This window comes from Heterodontus francisci, chromosome 4 (genome assembly GCF_036365525.1).
Source record: "Heterodontus francisci isolate sHetFra1 chromosome 4, sHetFra1.hap1, whole genome shotgun sequence".
Classification (NCBI taxonomy): Eukaryota; Metazoa; Chordata; class Chondrichthyes; order Heterodontiformes; family Heterodontidae; genus Heterodontus; species Heterodontus francisci.
Window position 1 is genome coordinate 82482469 of NC_090374.1, and position 25311 is coordinate 82507779.

At 42.5% G+C, this 25311-nt stretch overlaps 1 protein-coding gene across 1 annotated transcript in view; it reads left to right on the forward strand.

The window, feature by feature from the left end:
* Positions 1-25311, forward strand: part of LOC137368801 (keratinocyte-associated protein 2-like) — a 295004-nt gene that overhangs the window by 73461 nt on the left and 196232 nt on the right. The window lies entirely within an intron of this gene.

Here is a 25311-nt window from a genome sequence, read left to right on the forward strand (position 1 = left end):
AGCAGTAGGTGTGGCCAAGTGAGGCACAAGCGGGAAAACTGCCCAGCCAGAGAAGCGGAGTGTTTTCATGCAAAATGAAGGGACACTTTCAGTCAATGTGTCGCAGTAAAAAAACAGTGCTGAATACAATTAAAGGAAAATCCCGAGGGAACAAAAAAGTTAATGAGATACATGATGTACAAAGTGTGGAAATACCTTTTTTAGGGGAAATCTAAGGAACCAGTAAGCATTGCTGGATGGCAGAAATGCTTGTGGAAGGCAACAAGTCTAATTTTAAACTGGACACAGGAGCAGCAGTTTCAGTACTATCAGACACAGAACCATAGCTGAAAAAGAAAACTCTCAGACTAATTGGTAAAAAGTTATGTGGGCCTGGAAGCATCAAGTCATGAAGGTAAAGGGAGAGTTAAATGACAATACTGAGTTACCGGTGAAAGGAACTTTCTGAGAACTTATATGTAATTATAAATCAAAGTTGTTCACTCCTAAGTAGGAAGGCTTGCATAGACTTACAACTCATAGATAGAGTGGAAGAGCTCGAATGTAAGGAAGACCAGTCTAGAACGTTTAGAGCCGAATTTCCAAAATTATTTTGAGGATTAGGGAAGTTAAAAACGGCATACCATATTACTCTAAGGAAGGAAGTAGACCTAGTGTGTGTGTATACACCTAGGAAAGTTCCACATCCACTTCTAGAAAAAGTTATAAAGGTAATTGAATTATTGACAAAACAAGGAGTCATTTCACCAGTAACAACACCTACAGGATGATGCTCAGGTATGGTCCCCGTGAAGAAACCTAACAGTTCAATTAGAATTTGAGTTGACCTCACACAACTGAATAAGGCAGTGGAAAGAGAAATACATCCAATGTCACCAATAGATGAGAGTTTGGCAAAACTAGGGCGGAGCTCAATCTTTACCAAATTGGACACAAATAGCAGATTTTGGCAATTACCCTTAGACAAGGAATCTAAGCTTCTAACAACATTCATAACATCATTTGGAAGATTCTGTTTTAACAGATTACCATTTGGAATAACATCAGCACCTGAGATCTTTCAAAGGACGATGTCGAGGAATCTAGAAGGATTGGATGGAATTATTCGCCATACGGATGATGTCCTAATCCATGGACCCAATCAAAAAGAACACGATGCTAGAGTGAGAACAGTATAATGAAGATTGGAAGAAGCAGATCTCAAACTGAATGAAAAATGTATTTTTTCGCACCCAATGGTAAAGTTTCTTGGACTTATAACAGATGCAGATGCACAAAAGACAAAATTGATGAAGGAATTCCCAGTGCCTAAAAATGTGACAGGTTTATGGGAATGGTGATTCAAGTAGGAAAATTTCTATCCAATTTAGCCATGATCAATGAGCCATTCCAACAGTTGTTAAAAAACGACACTTTGTTGTTGGAAAGAAGCCCATCAAGAATCATTCGAGAAAATCAAAGGAATGTTAATATCATTGGAGGTGTTAGCCCATTACGACCCAGAGCTATCCATCATCTTGGCTGCGGATGCGTCATCTACAGAATTGGGAAAAGTCATATATCAAGTGCAGAGAGTTGGGAGATGCAGGCCTGTACATTTTGCTTCTCATTCGTTAACAAAACCGAGCAGAGATACACAATAATAGAAAAGGAAGCTTCAGCAGCAACTTGGGGATGTGAAAATTTTTTAGATTATGACCTAGAACTTCAACTCAAAATCAAAACAGATCATGAACTGTTGGTTACTCTATTAAACTCAAAGGGGCTTGTGAAATTACCTCCAAGAGTACAGAGATTTAGATTAAGATTGATGAGATTTGATGTGAAAACTGAATATGTTCCAGGTAAACAGCAGATCACAGCAGATGCTTTATCACGCATCTAAACAGCAGGAGCAGAAAAAGGAGATACTTTGCTTCTCGGAGAATTAGAACTTTTTGCTTTGATGACGACAACAACTTTACCTGCTACAGCTCAGAAACTGAGTGAGATCAAGAATGCACAGAAAACAGACCAAGTATGTGCGAAAATCAGGGAATATTGCTTGAATGGATGGCCAGAGTACATGCCACATAATCCTGTTCTAAGGCAGTATTATGAACAGAGGGGTCATCTAAACATAGTTGATGATTTATTGATCAACGATGAGAGATTAGTTATCCCCAGAGTCTTGAGATTAGACATCTTGGAGAGATTGCACCAAGGGCGTCTGGATGTTACGATGTGTAGAGTGTTGTGCAAAAATCTAGCCACTCTTGAGTCCATGGCATTAAAGCAAATAAAGACTTTATTTCATGCATATACAAGGGAGAAGACTTCAGTTACCTTCCTTCTCAATGATACAGAGATTACAGCACACATTTATAGGATACAATAATCATTACTCATTGATCATACTATCCCTGACACATACCAGGTTTACGACTTGACCAATGAACTGGATTGTATGGCCCCAACAAATGTTTCCTGTTATCTCAGCCCCCAACCTTGACACTGCTAGTTCCCATGGTTTATTGTTGCCTGTCTAATCTCTAATTTCCCTTATCTTGTTTCTTAGTGAAGCAAGGACAGCATGTTTACACAGGCTGTTTGAGGCAATTAAGTACTGAATTGTACAATCCCAGAATAGTGGTCAAGTATTTCATCAGGCCAAAGGGTCCCTCACAACTACAATGTCTCTTCTAAGGTTGTGAATGCATTCCAATGATAAATCTACTAATGTTGACCCTTTGGTTCCACTTCAAGAGCCAGGGCAACATATTCAGTATAGTGGCCTGGTATATTGAAAGAAATTGAAGAGTTGATATTCAGGAGATGAAAGAACCCCTCATGTCATCTTTTCCATCTAGACCATGGGAACATCTAGGATTGGATCTTTTTGAGCACAGAAGTAAAATGTTCTTAATAGTATTTGATTATTATTCAAGATGGTTTGAAGTTAAACAGCTATAAGGTCAAACTTCAGAAGCTGTACTCACATCCTTGAGAGAAATTTTTGCTATGCATGGAATTCCAGATATTGCAATGTCTGACAATCAGTTGCAATTTGCGAATGAATGCTTCAGAGAGTTTACAGAAATATAAGCTTTGTCCATATCACTTGTTCGCCAAGGTACCCTCAAGCTGATGGTGAAGCAAAGAGACAGTGTAGACATTGTTGAAAAAGAATCAAGATCGTCAACTAGCACTTCCAAGTTTTCGATCAACATAACTTCAGCATGGTTTAGCCCCACATGAATTGTTAATGGGAAGAAGGTTGAAGACCCAAATTCCTTCACTCACAAGAACACTTAAGCCACAATCACATGTAGAAGACTTGGAAAAGGTAAGGGAGAGAGAGGATAGAAATCGGTCAAATCAATTGGAAAATTATGACAGAAGTCATAGAACAAGAAACTTATCAGACATCCAACCAGGGGAATCAGTTTGAGTTCGAGACCAAAATTGGTATGTAGAGGTGGTTGAGCAATCACCATATCCACGATCATACATTGTCCAAACTGATCAAGGGATGAGAAGAAGAAACAGAAAGTCATTGATGGTGATATCAAAGAAGCAGCAAATACAGGAGAACCAATCATCTCAATGGTTTGATGAACCAGTGATGCTGGAATTAGTCATCAACCCAGAGGACAACCTGAATGAAGAACTTGAGTCATCCAATAGTTCTACTTAAGCACTGCAGAGTCAGAACAAGGAACTAGAAGACTCAAAACCTCAAATCCCTTTGAAAGAAAGAAGAACTTGTCATGGCAGACTTGTAAAATGCCACAGCGATTATCAATCTGAAAAGAGAAGTCAGAGCCTTGGCGGGAGATGTCTTTCTTTGGCCTCCTTGTCTCGAGAGACAATGGGTAAGCGCCTGGAGGTGGTCAGTGGTTTGTGAAGCAGCGCCTGGAGTGGCTATAAAGGCCAATTCTAGAGTGGCAGACTCTTCCACAGGTGCTGCAGATAAAATTGGTTGACAGGGCTGTTACACAGATGGCTCTCTCCTTGCGCTTCTGACTTTTTTCCTGCCAACTGCTAAGTCTCTTCGACTCGCCACGCTTTAGCCCCGCCTTTATGGTTGCCCGCCAGCTTTGGTGATCGCTGGCATCTGACTCCCACGACTTGTGATCAATGTCACAGGACTTCATGTCGCGTTTACAGACGTCTTTAAAGCGGAGACAAGGACGGCCGGTGGGTCTGATACCAGTGATGAGCTCGCTGTACAATGTGTCCTTGGGGATCCTGCCATCTTCCATGCGGCTCACATGGCCAAGCAATCTCAGGCGCTGCTGGTTTAGTAGGGTGTATATGCTGGGGATGTTGGCCGCCTCGAGGACTTCTGTGTTGGAGATACGGTCCTACCACCTGATGCCAAGTATTCTCCAGAGGCAGCGAAGATGGAATGAATTGAGACGTTGCTCTTGGCTGACGTACATTGTCCAGGCCTCGCTGCCGTAGAGCAAGGTACTGAGGACACAGGCTTGATACACTCGGACTTTTGTGTTCCGTGTCAGTGCGCCATTTTCCCACACTCTCTTGGCCAGTCTGGACATAGCAGTGGAAGCCTTTCCCATGCGCTTGTTGATTTCTGCGTTGAGACACAGGTTACTGGTGATAGTTGAGCTGAGGTAGGTGAACTCTTGAACCACTTCCAGAGTGTGGTCGCCGATATTTATGGATGGAGCATTTCTGATGTCCTGTCCCATGATGTTCGTTTTCTTGAGGCGGGAGATGTACTATAATGTAATATAGTGTGCATTGGGTTGTTACTGGGCAGCCTATGTAAATAGACTGTGTGCATCATCACAGGAAGTGATGTAATGTAATCTGTGCAGGACCTCATGGAGAGTTGTAGAGGAAAACATAGATGCAAGACATGTTCAATAAATGCCCGTTATTTCAACTCTTATATAGTCTGTACTTAGCCTTAATAGTTATCAGAATATTACAGAGTTAGGTGAGTAGGATACGGTGCTGGATAGGATATGCAGAGCAAATGTTTAGAACAACTGATGATTAAAGATTTTGGGGCATGGCAGAATGGCCACGAGGGCTTTGGAATAGTTGTGTCTACAGGTGATAAAGGCATAGATACCAGCAGGGGATGGGCTGAGATAGAGATGGAGGCAAGCAATATGGTGGAGGTGGAATTAGGCAGACTTTGTGACAGGTGAGGATATTGGTCAGCTGCTCAGTTCAGAACTGAACAGGCTGCTGAGTTGTGAACAGTTTGGTTCAGCCTGAGACACTGGATGAAATCCATGGAGAGGGTTTGGAATTTGTGGTGGGGTATGAAGACGATGACTTCAGTCTTTCTATTGTTTAGCAACAGGAAGTTACAGTCCATTCAAGACTGGATGCTGGACAACACTTAGTCTGACAACACTTAGGCAGTGGAGGAGTCAATGGAAGTGATGGAGAGGTAGAGTTGAGTGTTAGTATGCATCTGAAAGCTGACCCTATGACTATGACTTAATGTTACCAAGAGGAGGGGATCAATCATTGGGTGAACATGGTGGTAACAATGCAGGTTCTGAATCCAGATGTCCTGGCTATGATCAGATAACGAAGAGTGGAATCAAGTGAACATACAAACATACGAATTAGGAGCAGGAGTAGGCCATTCGGCCCCTCCAGCCTGCTTTGCCATTTGATAAGATCATGGCTGATCTGAATGGGACCGCAGACTAACGACCCTCTGAGAGAAAAAAATTCTCCTCACCTTCATCTTAAATGGGAGACCCTTTATTTTTAAACTGTGTCACCTAGTTCTAGTCTCGCCCTGTCAAATCCCCGCAGAATCGTTTATCTTTCAATATGATCACCTCTCATTCTTCTAAACTCCTATGGATATAGGCCCAACCTGCTCAACCTTTCCTCATAAGACAACCCTTTCATCCTAGGAATCAGTTGAGTGAACCTTCTCTAAATTGCTAACAATGCAATTTTATCCTTTCTTAAGTAAGGAGACCAAAATTGTACACAGTACTCCAGATGTGATCTCACTAAGGACCTGTACAGCTGCAGAAAAACTTTTATATTCTATTCCCCTTGCAATAAATGACAACATTCCATTTGCCTTCCTAATCACTTACTGTACCTGCATACTAACGTTTTGTGATTCATGTACCAGGACACCCAGATCTCTCTGTACCACAGAGTTCTGCAAGCTGTTTCCATTTAAATAATATTTTGCTTTTCCATTCTTCCTGCCACAATTTAGCTGTCAGACAATTGGTCCCTTTATCCAAGTCATTGATGTCGATTGTAAATAGTTGAGACCCCGGCACTGATCCCTGTGGCACTCCACTAGTCACAGAATGATAGTGTGGTCAACCTGAAAATGCCCCATTTATCCCTACTCTCTGCTTCCAGTTAGCTAACCAATACTCTATCCATGCTAATATGTTACACCCTACAGTGTGAACTCTTATTTTATGTAGTAACCTTTGGTGTGGCATCTTATTAAATGCCTTTTGAAAATCCAAGTTCACCAATCAACAGGTTCCCCTTGATCCATGTTGCTTATTACTTCCTCAAAGAACTCTAATAAATTAGTCAAATACAATTGCCTTTCCACAAGACCATGTTGACTCTGCCTGATCACATTATGATTTTCTAAATGTCCTGCTATAACCTCCTTAATAATACAAAGAACAAAGATAATTACAGCACAGGAACAGGCCCTTCGGCCCTCCAAGCCTGCGCCGATCCAGATCCTCTCTCTAAACATGTCGCCTATTTTCTAAGGTTCTGTATCTCTTTTCTTCCTGCCCATTCATGTATCTGTCTAGATACATCTTAAAAGACTCCATCGTGCCCGCATCTACCACTTCCGCTGGCAATGCGTTCCAGGTGCCCACCACCCTCTGCGTAAAGAACTTTCCACGCATATCCCCCCTAAACTTTTCCCCTTTCACTTTGAACTCGTGTCCTCTAGTAATTGAAACCCCCACTCTGGGAAAAAGCCTCTTGCTATCCACCCTGTCTATACCTCTCATGATTTTGTACACCTCAATCAGGTCCCCCCTCAACCTCCGTCTTTCTAATGAAAATAATCCTAATCTACTCAACCTCTCTTCATAGCTAGCGCCCTCCATACCAGGCAACATCCTGGTGAACCTCCTCTGCACCCTCTCCAAAGCATCCACATCCTTTTGATAATGTGGCGACCAGAACTGTACGCAGTATTCCAAATGTGGCCGAACCAAAGTCCTATACAACTGTAACATGACCTGCCAACTCTTGTACTCAATGCCCCGTCCGATGAAGGAAAGCATGCCGTATGCCTTCTTGACCACTCTATTTACCTGCGTTGCCACCTTCAGGGAACAGTGGACCTGAACACCCAAATCTCTCTGGACATCAATTTTCCCCAGGACTTTTCCATTTACTGTATAGTTCACTCTTGAATTGGATCTTCCAAAATGCATCACCTCGCATTTGCCCTGATTGAACTCCATCTGCCATTTCTCTGCCCAACTCTCCAATCTATCTATATTCTGCCGTATTCTCTGACAGTCCCCTTCACTATCTGCTACTCCACCAATCTTAGTGTCGTCTGCAAACTTGCTAATCAGTCCACCTATACTTTCCTCCAAATCATTAATGTATATCACAAACAACAGTGGTCCCAGCACGGATCCCTGTGGAACACCACTGGTCACACGTCTCCATTTTGAGAAACTCCCTTCTACTGCTACTCTCTGTCTCCTGTTGCCCAGCCAGTTCTTTATCCATCTAGCTAGTACACCTTGGACCCCAAGCGCCTTCACTTTCTCCATCAGCCTGCCATGGGGAACCTTATCAAACGCCTTACTGAAATCCATGTATATGACATCGACAGCCCTTCCCTCATCAATCAACTTTGTCACTTCCTCAAAGAATTCTATTAAGTTGGTAAGACATGACCTTCCCTGCACAAAACCATGTTGCCTATCACTGATGAGCCCATTTTCTTCCAAATGGGAATAGATCCTATCCCTCAGTATCTTCTCCAGCAGCTTCCCGACCACTGACGTCAGGCTCACCGGTCTATAATTACCTGGATTATCCCTGCTACCCTTCTTAAACAAGGGGACAACATTAGCAATTCTCCAGTCCTCCGGGACCTCACCCGTGTTTAAGGATGCTGCAAAGATATCTGTTAAGGCCCCAGCTATTTCCTCTCTCGCTTCCCTCAGTAACCTGGGATAGATCCCATCCGGACCTGGGGACTTGTCCACCTTAATGCCCTTTAGAATACCCAACACTTCCTCCCTCCTTATGCCGACTTGACCGAGAGTAATCAAACATCTGTTCCTAACCTCAACATCCGTCATGTCCCTCTCCTCGGTGAATACCGATGCAAAGTACTCATTTAGAATCTCACCCATTTTCTCTGAGTCCAAGCATAACATTCCTCCTTTGTCCTTTAGTGGGCCAATCCTTTCTCTAGTTACCCTCTTGCTCCTTATATATGAATAAAAGGCTTTGGGATTTTCCTTAACCCTGTTTGCTAAAGATATTTCATGACCCGTTTTAGCCCTCTTAATTCCTCGTTTCAGATTGGTCCTACATTCCCGATATTCTTTCAAAGCTTCGTCTTTCATCAGCCGCCTAGACCTTATGTATGGTTCCTTTTTCCTCTTAGCTAGTCTCACAATTTCACCTGTCATCCATGGTTCCCTAATCTTGCCATTTCTATCCCTCATTTTCACAGGAACATGTCTCTCCTGCACGCTAATCAACCTCTCTTTAAAAGCCTCCCACATATCACATGTGGATTTACCTTCAAACAGCTGCTCCCAATCTACATTTCCCAGCTCCTGCCGAATTTTGGTATAGTTGGCCTTCCCCCAATTTAGCACTCTTCCTTTAGGACCACTCTCGTCTTTGTCCATGAGATTCTAGCATTTTCCCTATGACAGATGTTAGGCTAACTGGCCTATAGTTTCTTGCTTTCTGTCTCTCTCCTTTCTTGAATACAGGTATTACATTAGCTATTTTCCAATCTGCTGGGAACTTTTCATAATCTAGGGAATTTTGGAAGATCACAACTATCTCTGCAGCCACTTCTTATAAGACCCTAAGATGTAGGCCATCAGGTCCTGGGGACTTATCAGCCTTTACCTCTAATAGTTTTCTCAGTACTGTTTCCCTGGTGATTATGATTGTTTTAAGTTCTTCCCTCCCTTTTACCTCTTGTTTTACAAGTATCTTTGGGATTTTTTTGTGTCTTCTACAGTGAAGACCGACACAAAATACCTGTACAATGCTTCTGCCATTTCCTTGTTACTCATTATTAATTCCCCAGGCTCACTTTCTGGAGGACCAACGCTCACTTTAGTTACTGTTTTTCCTTTTTAAATACTTGTAGAAATTCTTACTATTTGTTTTTACATTTACAGCTAGCTTTCTCTCATACTTTAATTTCTCCCTTTTTTTAGTCATTCTCTGCTGGTTTTTAAAATCTGTCACACTGAGCTGGACTGCAGAGGAGAGGCACTGGAGAATGATAGTGTGGTTAATGATATCAAAGACTGCAGCATGACCAAAGAGGCTAATGCACCATTGTGACAGACATGGAGAATGTTGTCTGTGACTTTGGTTACAGCTGTTATAATGCTGTAGGAGGAATTCAAACAGGGAGATGTGGGAGAGATGAATGCACATCTGGGAGACAACAACATGTTCAAAGACTCAATGTTCACTTCCTCCATCACCAGTGAACTGTGGTTGCAGAATTTACGATCTACAGGATGTATTGCAGTAATTCACCAACTTCACCTTGACAGCATATCCTTCCCTGCAACTTGTACCAGCAACAAGAACAAGGGCAGAAATGTTGTGGGAACATCAAGACCTCTGACAGCCCCTTCATACTACACATCATCGTAACTTGGACGTAAATCACTGTTCTTTCAATGTCACTCGGTCAGAATCCTAGAATTCCCTAACCATGAGAGAACTATCACCACAAGGACTACTGTTGTTGAAAGCAAAGGTCTACTGGCATCTTCTCAGGGCAACTAGTGAAGGGCAATGAATATGCCATTCTGGTGTCATTTAGGTTCTATGAACAAATTAAAAAAGACAGACTGGAGATGGGTTTATAGTTTGCAAGAACAGAAATTTTGAGGGTGAGTTTTTGAAATGGAGGAGCACAATGCCTAAGTAGAGAAAATCATTTATAATGTCAACTAGTATGGATGCCACGATAAGAATTTGGGTGGTCAGCAATTTAATGAGAATAAGTTGAGCTGTTTTTCCTAAACAAAGTGACATTGGGCAAGAAGGGATAAATGCCAGAGAAATACAGGGATTTAGGGTTCGAGAAGCATGGGGTAGGTTTAGTTGGTTGGAAAGGGGTGGGACGGGAGGAGTAGCAGAGGCAGCTGAGTGGATAGTCTCTGTTTGGGATAGAAATGCAATACTGTACCAATGTGTCTCCTGGCTTTCCGTAGTTGTGTGACCTCTACTATGAGGGACTCTGACTTCAGGCAGCCATTACAAGCAGTTTCATTAAAGACAGAGTACACACCAGACTGGTGTCCTGTGAATGGTGTCAGAGTGGAGCTGAGATTGAGTGTTGAAGAGCTGTTTATAAGCACAGCCACGGAACTAAGACCACAGGAATGATCAGAACTGCTAAAAGCTGCTAAAAGCCACAGGGAGCCACTGTGGGCGGCACAGTGGCGCAGTGGTTAGCACTGCAGCCTCATAGCTCCAGCGACCTGGGTACTGCCTGTGTGGAGTTTGCAAGTTCTCCCTGTGACCGTGTGGGTTTCTGCTGGGTGCTCCAGTTTCCTTCCACAGCCAAAGACTTGCAGGTTGATAGGTAAATTGGCCATTGTAAATTGCCCCTAGTGTAGGTAGGTGGTAGGGAATATGGGGTTAATGTAGGATTAGTATAAATTGGGTGGTTGTTGGTCAGCTCAGACTTGGTGGGTCGAAGGGCCTGTTTCAGTGCTGTATCTCTAAATAAAAATAAATAGAAGGAACAAAGAAACAGCTAAAAGCACAGGGTAAGACAATGACTGCAAATTTTCTTCGGTCTGTGCCGGTTGAAATGAAAGGTGATATAAAACAGAATTAGCATTTTTTCCACTCACAATGGCAAAATTACGAAATTGCGACAGATTTAATTAAAAAACCAGAGCAGCTGCGAGTAGCTACACTTTTATGACTGTTGGGGAGCGACTGTTACAAAGTGTATTCCACCCTAAATCTCTCCGAAGAACATAAAGAACGGACAGCAGAAATTTTTAAAGCGCTTTGAAACCCAAGTGGACATAATCTATGAACGGTATGTATTCAATATTAGGGCCCAAGGTCCAAAAGAGTCCATTGATAAATACATGACGACAATAACACAGCTCGCAGAATCCTGTGAATTTACGAAACTAAAAGATGATCTAATTAAAGACAGGATTGTATTAAGCATAAGAGATTCCGCAGTGAGCGCATGTCTACTGAGAGAGGAGAAACTGACTCTCAGGAGAGCAATCGACGTGTGCAGAAGTGCTGAGGTTGTAAATCGGCAGCTAGAGCATATTCATGGCAGAATAGACCAGGCCTTGCATTGTGCTGATAGACATTCCTGGCTGAAAGGGCAGTAAGATCACGGACAAAGGGCAGGATGCAAATACTGCAGAGGACATCACGCACAGGAAAAGAAGGCATGCCCAGCGTGGGGAAAGCAGTGTTCTCACTGCAAGAAGCTGAATTATTTTGCACGCAAGTGTTTGGCTAGAAGGAAGCACAACAAGCAGGTACAAATGGCCACTGGAGAGACATCAGCCGAAGATTCTGACGAATCACTATACACCATACAACAGGTTGGTTCAAACAGGTCAATCAGTGACAAATGGTTTGTGACAGTTGGAATGATGACTGCAGAAGGAGAACATCAAGTCAACATAAAGTGCGACCTTCGCAGTCCTGTGCAAAATGGCTCAACATGGCGATCCAAAAATGAAGCCCTCAAAAGTAAGGTTGAGGCTATATTTAGTGCACCATATAATGCCAAGAGGACAAGTTACTCTAGAGCACATTGCAATGACAAGAGCAAAGATCTGGAGTCACAAATCATAGAGGGCAAGCACAAGCCACTCATCCCAGCAGGAGAAAATCTAAAGCTTGGACTGGTAACCCTCTACATGCAAAAAGAGAAAACCCAGGAGATGGCCTACAGGAGTGGGCGCCAGCGCTGGAGCAAGAACGCCTTTGCCAGTCGCAAGGTGACGTGAGTCATACAGGTGGCGAGAAAGAGGAAGAGCTCATGCGCCCGAGGTGGAGACTGTGGGGAAGGAGCACTCAGATTCCGCAGAGCAGGAAGACAAATCAAGGTGAAAGGGCAGAAAACCAAATTTCATTTTGACAAAACTGCTGAACCATTGCCAAAATTGAGCATTGGAGCAGCAGTCAGGGTACAAACTTTCAATGCGCTCAACAAGAGTGAGCCCACATGGCAACTTGGCACCTGCATAGAGCAGTTGTCACTTCGATCGTATGCGGTAGCAGTGGAGGACCAGAGATACCATCACAACCGCAGGCACACATGCACATCTGGAGAAGCTGTTCCTTCATGGCAGGCCGCCATTCAGGAAGATGAGAACTCACCAACTGCACAGACCACAGAACAACCATCAGCCCCAGAGGTCCACAGCACCCCAACAACAGAAATGGAACAACAACAGTTAGCGCGGCAACAAGTGACAAAGGAATGACACTCGCCGGAGAAGGAAAATCAATCAAATGAGCAACCAGCGACAACGTGCACGTGCCCCATTAAGAGCCCGGCACGATTTAATGACTATGGGTGCAATGCATGTGCAGAGACTGACAATAATGCCGAACTACTACTGCATGAGAACAGTTGTGTGCATAGTGGGTAACTTGGGCAACTCACAGCGTAAATGATAATGCAAGCAAATTTTTTTTGGTTTTTTTGTCTGAAAAGAGGGATATTTGGGATAGAAATGCAATGCTGTACCAATGTGCCTCCTGGCTTATGACTGCTAGTCATGTGACTGCTACCATGAGGGACTCTGACTGCAGGCAGCCATTACAAGCAGTTTCATTAAAGACAGAGTACACACCAGACTGGTGTCCTGTGAGCTCGGAATAGTCTCTATCTTGTGTCTTGCAGTTGTTGCTATAGGTGAGAGTGAGGGAAGCAGGGGAGAGGAGTTTAAGGAGATGATTGATATTAGAAAAATTCTGGAAGTTATCTTTGCTTTCCAAGATGATCCTGGAGTAGTGAATGGTTTTGGCAGAAGAGAATGAGGCCCAGTGAAAATTGATGTGATTGAGCCAGATCTGGAGATTGACATGATCTTGCCAGACCTGGGTGATGGATGGTTACAATAGTAGTGTGAATGATATGCTCATGTATAATGCATTCTTCAACAGTCCACAACTTGATGATAATTAAACATCATGATAGACTGCCAAGTGCCAAGTTGCAGCCTGGATATCAATATAATCCTTCATAATAAAGTGGTGGATGGCAAGGTCCTTTTTTTGCAAATGAACATACATTCTGGAGGAAAAAGCAGAGACATGTAGTAATTATTGATTTGCAGGCAGATTCCAGGGGAGTAGTGCTGAGTGAAGTGAATGGGATGGGAAGTAATTTGGTATGGTTAGCCTACAGTGAGCATACTGGGAAAGAAATTTGTGAGAGAGGAGGATGGGCACTTTGGGTTGCTTCTCCGAGGGAAGCAGTGCCAGATGCTCTGATGGGTCCTTCTGAAAATGCTGAGAGTTGCATAGAGGGTATTCAAACCTGGGATAGTGGCTGGAGAGTTGTTGTTGTTTTCAGTCCCTTGAAACAAGGCTGCAGTCTGCCAGGTTTCATGATTTGTGTGTCCTCAGGTGACTCAGCAGGCCAATCCTAGAGCCACAGGTCTTTGGGCAGAGAGGACAAGAGTTACCCTGAGGAAGGGGTGTAGGGTTTTCAAGCCGGGGTTCTGCTGTCTCTCTTTCCACTTCCATTGCTTCTCCGCAGCAGAGTTTATGCAGTCATTTTCCGACTGTGTTGCGGCTTGTTGGATGAGGCACTGCCGCATGGAACGGTTGGTGGCAAGTTCCTCCCACGCACTGATGTCAGTGGAGGAGATGAGGTAGTTGAGAAGGAAGAAACCAAAGATGCCATGGTTGGGTGACAGAAAGGAGAAGCAGAGGAAAGAAGAACCTGACAGCAGCCAGGATAAAAATGGGGAGTGGGAGCCAAAATGTGCATGCAGATGCACACAAAGGGAATTTAGGTTTCATAGGCATTGCAGGTACAATGGTACAACATGTCACAGTTGTAAATGGAGGGCACGAAGAAGATGATAAAATGATATGAAACAGTCCAAAGTTAAAATCTGAAGTAAGAACAGAAAGTGCTGGAAATACTCAACGTGTTTGGCAGCATCTGTGGAGAGCCAAATACAGTCCGATGAAGGGTGTTAGAGGTCTTCTAAAGATAAGTGAAAGGGAGTAGGGTCAGCAGCTACGATTAGCAAGTGGATAGCAAAACTGCAGAGATTATCTGGCAGCATCAGAGCAGAATCCCAGAGCAGCATGGGAACCCGCAGAAATGGATTAGAGCAGGTCAATGTGAAATGAAGAACCCAAGCACTGGATCAGAAACTGAGCCCACAGAAACAGGCCAGGTAGTGGTCTAGAGGCAGTCCAGCAAAAATAATCTCAGTAGAAGGCTATGGAGGTCAAAGTAAAACCTAGAGTCATTGGAGAAATAGAAGTTAGCCTAGAAGATAGTGGACTTCTGCCACACTGTTTGACAAAGCACTGAAGAAAGACAGTAATTATGATGCAAGACCAGCTTAATCAGAATAGCCACTTACAGGAAGCAGCCTGAATTTGGATTCTTGCATTGAGGCCTGAAAATCAATTGATGTGAACTGTTCCCGGATGTCCCAATCTTGGTACAAACAAACATACAAATGGAAATGTCCATGGGGTCCACAAGCCAATCTCATCCAGTTAAGGGTGCTACTTTGTACAGCATGTACCCTTATTCTTGCGGCAAAAATGAATTACATTTCTAAAATTTGGCATGGTATTGGCTTCTCTAATTCTGTCATGGTGCATGTTGCGTTGTTAGGTTTGTATTAGTAGCATTGTAGGGTATTCTGGAGAAACTCTTAGACTCCGGTCAAGGTTAACTAAGAACTGATTATTATTTACAGTTACTATATACACTTTCCGCAAGCCACCTAAGCTAGCATCCTTTGTGCTGCTATACCTTCTTCTCAAGCCTATCTCATGTGGCTGTTACATTATTGTTCATGCAGTGGGAGGGGGTCTCTCTCACTGTCTTTGGTATTAACCCTTTTCATCCTTATACTACATCTCCCCCCAAGTCTTTATTCAACATGTTTCCAAACATTTATGACTTCTCTACTATTGTCTCTCTCCCCAAGTCTTAACTTTACAGATTCAGTCTCATCAGAGGTTTGACAGCTCTCCCTGATCTGGTTGTAATCTGTCTGGGACGATCAGCAGTCTTCATAGGAAATCTGAGTTGCTGATTTGGTTTTTCGTTTCTACGGGTTGTAGTATTTTGTTCGGTTTGGGTTTGTTTATCTTCATCTGGATCTTGCAGATGGATTACTGGCTCTTGTTTTTGCGGAATAGAAATGATATTTCTCCAATTCCTCTGTATGGTCCCTTCATTTCTTTGTATAACATATGATCACTGATAGTCCGCATGTTTATGTATTATTGTACCTTCTAATTATCCAAACTTTTTGCCCATTGTTTAATTTGGGTAAGCTTCTTGCTCAAAATCTCCTATTGTAATTCTGGGTTTGTTTCCTTCTAGGAATTTTCTCTTTCTCAAAATCTTTCTCGAACTTTCTCATAGTATTGAGTCTTCAATCCTCGCATTAATTGTTGAGGCAATACTGGAAGCTGTGTTCTTAACTTCCTTTCCATTAGTAATTCTGCTGGTGATAATCCACACAGCAGTGGTGTTGAACAATAAACTAGGAGTGAGATAGGAAGATCTTCATTTTTCTTGAGTAAAGATTTTATGGTTCTCACACTCATTATGCCTCGACATTGGATTGTGGATACCTCAGTGAGCTTATAAGAAGCCCATCTTCATGGCAACCTGGGTAAAACATTTGTTTGCGAACTGTGGTCCGTTGTCTGATAATATTTCATCTGGAATCCCATGTGTCATGAAGATGTCCTAAAGGATTCTGATAACTAGCTTGGTGGTCATAAAATATAATCATCGGACTCCTATCCATCTGGAAAAGTAGTCGATAATGATGATATATGACTTCGCACCAAACATGAATAAATCCATTATTAACCTTTGCTAAGGTCCATTCGAAATTGAGTAATCAACTGCGGTTCACATTGTTCTGGTGATGGATGATCTATGGTTGCCCTCGATAATGCATCAGCTGATGATTGGAAGGAATTGTTTACCTTTGTTGCATGACTTCGGCTACCTTTTCAATCAACTGCAGTTCCAAGCGTGAATTCCTGCTCAGTAAAGAAAATTCTTGATTGTGTAAGCTATATAAGGTCTCTACCAGTTGTCTCCCTCTATGCTGAAGAGTTGCTTGGAGTTTGTCTTTTACTTGCAGTTGTGTCCCGCCTGGACCATGCAACTGTATATCTGTCGATTGCAGGTAATGTCTCTTCACCCAAGGCTCTTGGTCAGACATACTGTGATGCTAGCCCCTGTGTCAAGCTTAAAATTAGTGAGGTGTCCATTCACGTAGATGTCTGCTGTCCAGAAATCTTGGTCCGGATTACTGATTTTTCCCCAAAACTCTCCTGATTCTTTCTCTTGTGGGTATTGCTGTACTTGATTCACTGCTGTTTGTATGAAGTTCTTCTGCTTTGTACCTATAAGTGCAGAAAGTTTGCTGTGGCACATCTTCCCATAGTGTCCAGTTTTTCCACATTTAAAACACGAGCTTTACTTGCTGGGTGCTGCTCCCATCTGTGGGTCTTCTTGGCTCCACAACTTTGGTAAGGTTTTCCTATTTCATGCGCCTTTTCACCTGTATATTTTTTCTGTTCCTCAGTGTTTCCCTGGCTTTGGCTTAACCAGTTGGACGGGCATTGGACTCCTTCTCATCCATGGCTTGTCTTCAGCTCGTAGGATGTCCCTGTTCTGTTTGCAAACTTCAGCCTGTCTTACAATTTGAATGGCCTTTTCCAGTGGAAGGCCTTCCTTGGATTGCAACAGGTCTGACAAGGATTCATCTGCTATGCCAATGACTATTCTGTCTCTGATTAGTTCTGCCTTTAATTTGCTGTATGAGGTGAGTGAAGAAGTTAAGGCTATGGATATCAGCTGAGGAAAAGTATTGGAAAAACATGAGGGACTAAAATCTGACAAGTCCCTGGGACAAGATGGCTTACATCCTAGAGTTCTAAAAGAGATAGCTGCAGAGATGGTGGTGCGCTGGCTATGATTTTCCGGAATTCCAGAACTACAGGCCAGTTAGCCTAACATCAGTTGTTGGGAAGATGCTGGAAACTATTATTAAAGAAGTCTTAACAATGCACTTGGAAAAGTTTAGTTTGATTAGAACAAGTCAGCATGGTTTTACCAAAGGGAGATCCTGTTTGACAAAGTTATTAGAGTTTTTTGAGGATGTAACAAATAGGGTAGATAAAGGAGAACCAGTGGATGTCGTATACCTGGATTTTCAAAAGAAATTGGATAAGGTGCCACATAAAAGATTAATGGGCAAATAAGGGCTCATGGTGTTGGGGGTAATATATTAGCTTGGATAGAGGATTGGTTAACAGACAGGAAGCAGAGAATGAGCATAAATGGGACATTTTCAAGTTGGCAGGCAGTGAATAGTGGGGTGCGCAAGGATCAGTGCTGGGGCCTCAGCTATTTACACTCTGTATTAATGACTTGGACGAAGAGACAGAGAGTAATGTATCTAAGTTTGCTGACGATAGAAATCTCGGTGGAAAAGTAAGCTGCAGGGAGGATGTAGAGAGGCTGCAAAGAGATATAGACAGGTTAAGTGAGTGGACTACAAGATGGCAAATGGAGTACAATATAGGGAAGTGTGAAGTTGTTCACTTTGATCATAAAAATAGAAAAGCAGAATATTTTTTAAAAGGTGTGAAACTGGTAAGTGTTGATGTTCAGAGAGATTTGGTGGTACTTGTACAAGGAACGCACAAAGTTAACATGCAACTGCAGCAGTCTATTAGGAAGGCAAATGGCATGTTGGCCTTTATTGTAAGGGGATTGCAGTACAGGAATAAAGAAGTCTTACTAAAATTGTACAGGGCTTTGGTGAGACCACACCTGGAATACTGTGTGCAGTTTTGGTCTCCATATTTAAGAAAGGATATACTTGCAGTGGAGGCAGTGCAGCGAAGATTTACTAAATTGGTCCCTGGGATGAGGGGGTTGTCCTATGATGAGAGGCTGAGTAAATTGAGCCTGTATTCTCTGGAGTTTAGAAGAATGAGAGGCGATCTAATCGAGACATACAAGATTCTGAAAGGGCTGGATAGAGTAGAAGCTGAGAGATTGTGCCCACTGGTCAGGGAATCTAGAACACGGGGACACAGTCTCGGGATAAGGGGCCAAGCATTCAGGATTGAGATGAGGGAGATTACTACACTCAAAGGGTAGTGAATCTTTGGAATTCTCTACCCCAGAGGGTTGTGGATGCTCCATCATTGAATACATTTAAGGCTGGGATAGATAGATTTTTGGTCTCGCAGGGAATCAAGGGATATGGGGAGCGGGCAGGAAAGTGGTACTGAAGCCCAAGATCAGCCATGATGGTATTGAATGGTGGAGCAGACTTGATGGGCCATATGGTCTACTTCTCCTCCTATTTCTTGTGTTCTTGTATTCCCAGCCTTCTGCCAATCTATCAAGGTCATTAATATAGGACTCTACCTATTCACCAATCATCTGTGCCCGCTTATTAAATTTGGCTCTTTCCAAGATTTTATTGGTACAAAGATTAAAATATTTATCAAAGGCTTGGAGTACCTCTGAATATATCGGTAGGCTCGTTGATCCCTTGTCAGACAATTTTATGGAACTATAATTGCACCTACTGAATATAGGAGGGTGTTCACTTGTTCCACTTTAGATTTTGTATGGAGTTGCGAAGCAATTCTAAACCTTAGGAATCTTTTTCTCCATGATAGTCAATTTTGAATCTGATTGGGTCCCTCTTGATTTTGGAAACTCTCTGGTATTCCAAATTTTGGATCCATATTGCTTTCTCAAAAGACATTTTAGGGTGCTCACCTTTAAGAAATTCTGTTTTTTTTTCTGTCTTTGTTGCTTTAATGGAGGGCCCTGCTGTTTTAATACATTGTTCTAGGGTTTTACCCTTTCTTTGATAAATTCACTTTGTTTTCTTTTCAGGCTTGGTTGCCTTAATGCAGGTGTCACAGCTGTTTTTGAGAGTGTCCCACTGTTTTGATAGACTTTTCCAGGGTTTTCCCCTTTCTTTGAGAAATGCAGTTTGTTTGTTTTTTTTTGTTCAGGCTTTCTTGCCTCAATGGAAGTGTCTCTGCAGTTTTCTGGGCTTTCCTGTGCTTCTCAGGAGTTCCCACACTTTTCGGGACTTTCCCATTCTTTGCCTTTGCGTTCAGCCTGAATAAAAGATTGGGTTTTTCCACACTTTTTTATTAACTTTCTGAGCACAATGCCTTTAGCTGTTCAAAGGCTTTTAACACGATCCCTGACTGTTGGTATTGTGACTGACTCGATTGCTAGATTCTACTTGTAGGCCACCATGCTTCTGTTCAATGATACAGCCTGTATTTCTGTGCTGTGACTCACCACAGCCTTTTCTGCAGGTAAGTCATTTTCCTACTGTGTCCGGCCAGTTATTATCTTTGAACTTCTCTTGTTTCTTCCAAAAGTAAGGTGATCTTCAAATTCTCCTGGTCACTTTCACCGCTGTTTACTGTTGTTTTACCGTTGCCACCATATTGTGTTGTTGGATTTGTATTAGTAGCATTGTAGGGTGTTCTAGAGAAAGTCTTAAACTCAAGTAAAAGTTAACTAACAACTCTATTATTTATAGTTACTATATACATTCTCTGCAAGTATCTAAGCTAGCATCCTTCATGCTGCGATACCTTCTTCTTCTCAAGCCTATCTCCTTTGACTGTTACATCATTGCTTGTACAGTGGGAGGGGTCTCCCTCACTGTCTTCAGTATTAACCTTTTACATCCATATACTACAGTCCATAAGGAGCCACTCACAAAAGTCATGTCCTAGCCCAATCCAATACAACCCTCACAGAAGTAATAAACGTGTCTGAGACTGAGGTTCAATGGAAGGGCCAAGCCACTCATTTTGTGGGATTTGTCTAAGCATGTGCTTGATTGGCAGCTCCACTCAAATTCAGCAGCCAGCCAGCCAGCCAAATCCCTTTGTCTCAATTTTATTGCTGCTGTTGTTGTTCTAAAGGTACAAATAGTACAAATAAATATACAAATAAAACAATGACTGCAATTTCCATTTTTATGTATTATTTGTGCAATCTCCATCACCATACTCTTGAAAGGTGTAATGGTTCCTTCTGTTTGGTATCACTTACTTGTTCTGAGATGCTGTTTCTTGTTGAAGACTGCATTCTTCTGCAAGAGGACAACAATAAGCATTTAATGAGTGGACATTAGTGTTAATTTTCCATTCCGTGTTCCCCTGTGGAGATTGTTCCTCAGAAGGAGAACATCTTGGGAATTGAGGAGCTACACATCCATGACTTCCCAAGATCATTCTCTATGATCATGGTTTTCTGCTGACAGCACTGGATCATGGAATTACTGTAATTATACACTGAGTGTTTTTATCTACAGCGTATTCCATTTGATTTAATGCATAACTTCATTACTTATAAAATATCTTGGCAGCTGACAGAATGAATTGACATTGGGCCAGAATTAGCTTGGAAAATAGCAGTGAGTTTAATGCACACGGCATTACTAGTGTGCAAATTGACCAGCATCTTGTGGTGAGGAAGAGATACTCTGTGAGTTGCAAATTGCCACAAATTGCTGGACAATTTATGTCACCCTGGCATTAACCTCGCAGAAATGGCAGTTTGTCCTCAACCTCCTCATGAATTTCAAGAAATTGCTGCAACTGTACATCAATTACCAAATAACTTAGCTGCAGAATGTTATGGCTGGTACTCAACAGCATAAGGACCCTTTTAAATTATGATATTCAATTCCTGCAATCCTGCATAAACTTTCCAGCCCAGAAAGAGAACAATTGAAATTGTGGCAACTCAATCCTGTCGGTAGTAAATTATTCCTAGAGATTGTTAAAATGTAAAACTTAATGTTTTAATTTTTTTTCTTACTTTTCCCGTCTCCTTTTACTCTCTCTTAATCCAATTATTCTTTCCCTCTCATTTCTTTCTCTGTACCTGATTTGGCTCTAATTCACCCTGTTTCCTTCTCCATTGTTCCTTTATTTTTCCAGCAAGTTGTGGTGCAAAAAAATGTTGAGATGAAGGGTCAAGGATGAGGTACATTGGGAGAGGCCCCGTTCCAGCAATTTCTGGGCCATTGTGCCTGAATGATACACCACTCTTGTTATTAAAGAAACAAAAAAGTCTGGCAGACGTTCTTTCCTGTATACACTGTCCCTTTAATTCAGTACCAGGAATGTGTTACATTTCAAAGGAATACATCCATCATATGAATGGAACATTTTTGTTTCATGTACAACAACAGAAATATATCAAGAAATTTCCTAATACTTTAGTTTGCCCCTGTTCTGCTGTTATGAACCCAAAGCTCTCGGGCTAAATAGTTTTAGAATGATACCGATTTACTGCCACAACAAAATTGAAACATAAACAATCTAGCAGATGCACTTTAGAGTAAATATCATCTCTAATCTTGGATCTCTGCAGAATGTGTCTTTTAAATTGTGTTGTGTGAAAATGAACATTATCTTATGAAGCTGGAGATTAGTTCCAATGACAGTATCAAACAAAGAGGATCTGAGTAAGTCTGAGAGAAGAAAAGGAGCACAGCAGACATAGGAATATAATAAATAGGAGCAGAAGTAGGCTATTCAGCCCTTCAAGCCTGCTCTGCCATTAAACAAGATCATGGCTGATTTTCTACCTTCTGGCACTATCCTCATATCCATCCATTCCCTTAGTATCCAAAAAAAACCCCGGTCTCTGTCTTAAATATACTAAACAGTTCTCTGGGGTAGAGAATTTTAAAGATTCACAACCCTTTGAGTGAAGAAATTTCTACTCATCTCAGTTCTAAATGCTAAACCTTTATTCTGAGACTGTGACTCTGTGTTCTGTACTTCCCAGCCTGGAAAAACATCCTTTCAGCATCTACCCTGCTAAGCCTCTTAAGAATTTTATATGTTTTAATGAGGTCACGACTTATTCTTCTAAAATCTAGGGCGTATCGGCCTAGTCTACTCAATCAGTCCTCATTGGACAAGCCCTTCATCCCAGGAATCAGTATTGTGAACATTCACTTCACTCCATCTAAAGCAAATATATCCTTTGGTAAGGAGACCAAAACTGTACTCAATATGTCAAGTGTGGTCTCATCAAGGCCCTATACAATTGTAGTAAGATTTATTTAATCTTATAGTCCAATCTCTTTGTAACAAAGGCTAGCATACCATTTGCTTTCCTAATTGTTTGCTGGACCTGCATGTTAATATTCTTGGAGTCATGTACAAGGACACACAGGTCCCTTTGAATACCAACATTTCTCAGTCTCTCACCATTTAAAAAATATTCTGCTTTTCTATATTTCCTACCAAACTGGATAATTTCACACTTGTCCACATTATGTTCCATGTTCTTGCTCATTCACTAAACTTGTCTGTTGTATTATCTGGGGCTTTAGTCTTTTTTGTATTCACTCATGGGATGTAGGCGTCACTGGCTAAGCCAGCATTTATTGCCCATCCCTAATACAAACACAGTTGAAAGACTGGCATAGAGGTTGAACATAGCTTTATTGGGAGGCTTATTCTTGCTTCTGCTTACATGTGCTACTTATCTTTGGCCTCCGTATCTCGAGAGACAATGGGTAAGCGCCTGGAGGTGGTCAGTGATGTGTGGAGCAGCGCCTGGAGTGGCTATAAAGGCCAATTCTAGAGTGACAGGCTCTTCCACAGGTGCTGCAGAAAAATTTGTTTGTCGGGGCTGTTACACAGTTGGCTCTCCCCTTGCGCCTCTGTCTTTTTTCCTGCCAACTACTAAGTCTCTTCGACTCGCCACACTTTAGCCCCGCCTTTATGGCTGCCCGCCAGCTCTGGCGAACGTTGGCAACTGACTCCCACGACTTGTGATCAATGTCACAGGACTTCATGTCCCGTTTGCAGACGTCTTTAAAGCGGAGACATGGACGGCCGGTGGGTCTGATACCAGTGGCGAGCTCGCTGTACAATGTGTCTTTGGGGATCCTGCCATCTTCCATGCGGCTCACATGGCCAAGCCATCTCAAGCGTCGCTGACTCAGTAGTGTGTATAAGCTGGGGATGTTGGCCGCCTCGAGGACTTCTGTGTTGGAGATACGGTCCTGCCACCTGATGCCAAGTATTCTCCAGAGGCAGCGAAGATAGAATGAATTGAGATGCCGCTCTTGGCTGACATACGTTGTCCAGGCCTTGCTGCCATAGAGCAAGGTACTGAGGACAATATGGCTACAGCACGTGATCTTACATCACTTCCTGTGATGATGTATATATTTGCATAAACATATAGTCAAACATATTATCTTAATATACCAACCAATGTACTATTACAATGTCTATATCCTTTTGCAGCTACTTTGCATTCTCCTCACAGCTTGCTTTCCCACCTAACTTTGTATTCTCAGCAAACTTGGATATGTTACATTCAGTGCCCTCATCTAGTTAATCAATATAAATTGTAAATAGGTGAGTCCCAAACATTGATTCTTGTAGTACCCCACTAATTACTGGCTGCCAACTCAAAAATGCCTCCTTTATTCCTACTCTCTGTTTTCTGTGGACTTGCAAGTCATGTCCTAATTCCGACACCAGGTAGCTGGGAGGCCCCCATCATTGATAACCAGGCATGCCAAAACTCTGCTGATCTACAGTGCCTCCTCCTCTGCACTGATTAGCTGTGAGAACTGTACAGTACCACCTCAGGTTCTCTGCCTCGGCCGTGTGTTCTATGTTCTCTTCTCCTGCAAGGTGGGAAAGAACAGACCTAAGATTGAGAGTTATGGCATGTCCAACTAATGGATGAACTTCATTTGGTAAGGGTGACTATGAAGGAGAGTCATGAAATTGTATAAGGATGAGGGTGAGTAAGAGACGTGGAAGGATAGATGGGGATTTGAGGAAGTGCAATGATGGAGAGAGATGGGTGCACTTGCAAATTAAGTGGGTGTGAGGAGTGATGTGCTGGAGTATTCTTGAGAAGGCAGAGTGAGGGGTTGGCGTGATGTGCACATCAGGATGTAGGTGAATGTGTATCTGTGCTCACCTTTCCTGACCTGCATAGGTCATTCAACTGTTTCCTGCACTCCAATCAGAAGCATGGCACTACGTTCCTGCTTCTAACCTCCTCTGCCACCTCCAACTGCACCTTCTTGCTTTCTGTTGAGGGTTTTCTCTTCCTATTGTTGGTGAATACTATGTCCCTCTTAATCCTCAGAGCCCTTAGCAGCACATCCAAGGAGGCATCATTGAACTGAAGTGCAACCTTTGTGCATCTCCCGTCCATTTTTATCGTTTTTATCCCCCAGAACGCCTCCAAATTGCATCTTTGGATTGTCCCTTTAAATACTGGAGTTGAGATTTTGACATGTGGTTTGTCATCACACCCACTGCTGCTGATTGGAGAGGAAATCCGGAAACAAAGGGGTAATGAGATGACTGGGTTAGAAAGCAACTGACAGACGAGCTTAACATTCCTCCAGGTTTCTCACACGATTTCAGACCCCACTCCCAGTATATTGGGGCTGATAACACTGTTTCTCTCTCTACAGATGCTGCCTGACCTGCTGAGTGTTTCCAACATTTTCTGTTTTTATTTAAAATACAAGACTCTGTGCGTCATATTTTCCCTTCCGTCCCTTTTGTTGAAAGGGATGCAAAGTTTTGGGAGAATTGTTTCATTTACTGCTGCCATGCTAAGATCTAAGTATGCTGGGTTGTTTTAATTCCTGAGATTCGCATCATCTCAGAAACTGTACCTTTGGATGCAGTGCATTGATTGCTGTGTTCCACTCAAGAGGCTCATTATTTCCCTTGCAGCTAAACTTATTAATCACCTTAGCCAAATGGAAGTAAGTAGGTTACTCCGTCCTGCTCTGAACA